The sequence below is a fragment of the Micromys minutus genome (genome assembly GCF_963924665.1).
Source record: "Micromys minutus genome assembly, chromosome: 17".
NCBI lineage: Eukaryota > Metazoa > Chordata > Mammalia > Rodentia > Muridae > Micromys > Micromys minutus.
In genome coordinates this window covers 10,377,517-10,380,345 of record NC_137952.1, presented here as the reverse complement: position 1 = coordinate 10,380,345, position 2,829 = coordinate 10,377,517, and the positions used below count along the sequence as shown (strand labels likewise).

The following is a 2,829-nucleotide window of genomic DNA, read 5'->3' as shown; positions in this document are numbered from 1 at the left end:
TTTCATGTCTGCCTGCTTGTTCTCGTCTTCCTAGCAAGGCCATTTCTTCACTGGCGGCAAAGCTGACTGCTTCAGAATTCCTGCAATACCGAAGAACACCTGAGGCTTCAAACCTTGTGGACTAAGTTTTACATCCAAAGTACCTCCAGCAGAAATGTCAGGGAACCTGGAAGCCAAGATCTGACACTACACACAGAGCAGGACCAGAAATTCTGCTACAGGTGGAAAATCGGCAACTTCTTTTTGTTGTTGTTGAGGGAATGGCATAATGTATTACAAGGCCAATGTTCTCATCAGACACCAATGATGAAGTGGGATGGTGTTGGAGGGTACACCCAAACAAGGTGTGTGAAGAAAGCAAAGGTTACCTGTCACTTTACCTGATGCTGCTCAGCTGTGAAAAGAGCTCAGTTTGGGCAAAGTTTCACTGTATCTTAGCTGCCAAGAGGGAAAGCGGCAATAATGCAGGGGCCCAGGTGTCTATAGTTCACAGCCACACCAGGCATTTGGACTCAAAAAGTTCATCCTTCGAGATTTCCTCTTGTCTCAAACCCTTTCGCTATTCCTGGATGACGGACTTACCCTCCTCTGCAATGTGAGTGTGGTCCAAGGCTCTTCCAGCATCTGGACAGAACACAAGACCTGCAATCAAGGTTCCAACGTGCACATTGGCAGAGGACCTATGGGAGCTGTGGGAGAATTCCCTCTTCACAGACTGCTGCCTGTTGGTAGCTGGCCATGAATTCAGGGCTCACAAGGCCACCCTAGCATCTCACTCTCCAGTTTCCAGGGCTATGTTTGAACATAAAATGAAGGAGATCCAAAAGAACCAAGTTGAAATCCATGACCTGGATCCCCAAGTCTTCATGACCTAGATACCCAAGTCTCCACGGAGATGATGAGCTTCATTTACTTTGGGAAGGTGCCACATCTCCACAGCCATGTGCTGTGGCCATGGCCACTGTTGTGCTGGCAGCTGCTAACAAATATGGCCTGGAGGACTTGAATGTCATGTGTGAGGATGCCCTCTGCAGGAACCTCTCCGTGGAGAATGCTGCACACACTCTCATCCTGGGTGATCTCCACAGCACAGAGCAGCTAAAGACTCAGGACCTGGATTACATTACACTTCTTGCTTCTTAAGTCTCTGAGACCTCAAGGTGAAAGTCAATGTAGAGTCACATTCCCATTTGGTGGCTCAAGCATTCCACTTTCTGGCTTCTGCAAAAGTGTTTCTGGGCCCTCCTTGTGAAATGACTTAAGTGCTCTTTAGGACTTAATCAGCTATGACCTACTCCTGTCTTCCAACAGCAACAACCAGTGTTGTTACCAGTGAGTTCTGGTTAGACAAAGATACTAATGGAGCATTTAGCCTGGATCTTGAGGGAGGGCAGCATGGTGGCTCAGGACTTACACCAGCTCTAAATATGTTGGAATGGCAGGCGGGGGAAGGGGCAGCATTGGAGTCTGGGACACTATACCTGACATCTACTCTGCTGATGTTCTTGTTTGATTTTGTGTGCTGTCTTGGAATCTGGGATTCAACTTAGGTACTGGCTTGAAGCACAGTCCAAAAAGGCTTCTTCAGAGAAATCTGTCTGCACTGGACTGAGCAGAAGAGATGACCAGGGGCTCAGAGCAAAGGAGAAATCAAACATGAATGTTTAGTCTTAAGAGAAAGGAAGGGGAAAGAAGGCTTTTAAAAAAAACCCTTCAGTTTGGTGGCTTGAATATGCATGGCTCATTGAAGTGGCACTATTAGGAACTGTGGCCATGCTGGAGGAAGTGTGCTCTTGTTATAGGATGTGTGTCTCTGTGGAGGCATGGCTTTGAGGGAATAATCTATATGCTGAAGCTCTGGCCAGTGTCAAACAGTCTCCTCCTGACTGCCTTCATGTCTAAGTGCTCATTTCCTCCTCAAACACCATGTCGGCTTGGTTACTGTCATGCTTTCTGCAACAATGATAATAAACTGTGAGCCAACCTTAATTAAATGTCCTTTAAAAAAAGAGAGAGAATATCAGGGACAAAAGAAAAGGTTTGAGTACATTATACATTTAGACATCAATAAAAGCAGAAAATCAAACCAAAAGAAGGAGGGCGAAGGAGGAGGAGGAGGAGGAGGAGTAGGAGAAGGAGGAGGAGGAGGAAGTGGCCTATAAAGACAACAAGGACAAGGACGATGACAACAGCAACCAAAACAAAAATCGAACAAGTAAGGCTACAAAATCTACAAATTCTGAAGTATGCAAAATAAACCCAACACAGTTTTCATGGAGTAGAATAGAGAGCCAAAATTAAAAACCAAAGATGTAGAAAATTTATTCAATGAAACTGTAGTAGAAAATTTACCAAATACAGGAAAAGAAATAGACATCTAAGCATAAGAGATTATGCTTGTTAAACATGACCACATAAGAATTTCTGATATGTAGTCAAAATGCTTAAACAACAAAACAAAGAAATACCATTAAAAGATACAAGAGAAGAATGCCAACTGACAAAGAAAAATACACTAATATAACATTGAACTTTTTGGTAGAAACCTTCAAATCTAGAGAATTATAGAGTATCTCCCTTCCCTCCTTCCTTCCTTCCTTCTTCCTTCCTCCCTTTCTTCCTTCTTTCCTCTTTTTCCTCCTTTCTTCAGTCTTTTTTTTTTTTTTTCAAGACAGAGTTTATTTGTGTAGCCCTGGCTGTCCTGGAACTATTCCTGTAGAACAGACTGGCCTCAAACACACAAAGAGCTCTGCCTGTTCCTACCTCCCAAGTACTGGGACTGAAGGTGTGTGCCATCACTGCCTGGCAGAATAATATATTTCAAGCCCT

At 44.0% G+C, this 2,829-nt stretch overlaps 1 pseudogene across 1 annotated transcript; it reads left to right on the top strand.

Annotated features, from left to right (window-relative positions):
- The first annotated feature begins 284 nt into the window (after positions 1-284).
- On the top strand, positions 285-1,262 carry LOC308431891 (TD and POZ domain-containing protein 4-like; annotated as a pseudogene). The gene has a single exon. The product of its transcript is annotated as a TD and POZ domain-containing protein 4-like (transcript).
- The last annotated feature ends 1,567 nt before the right edge of the window (positions 1,263-2,829 follow it).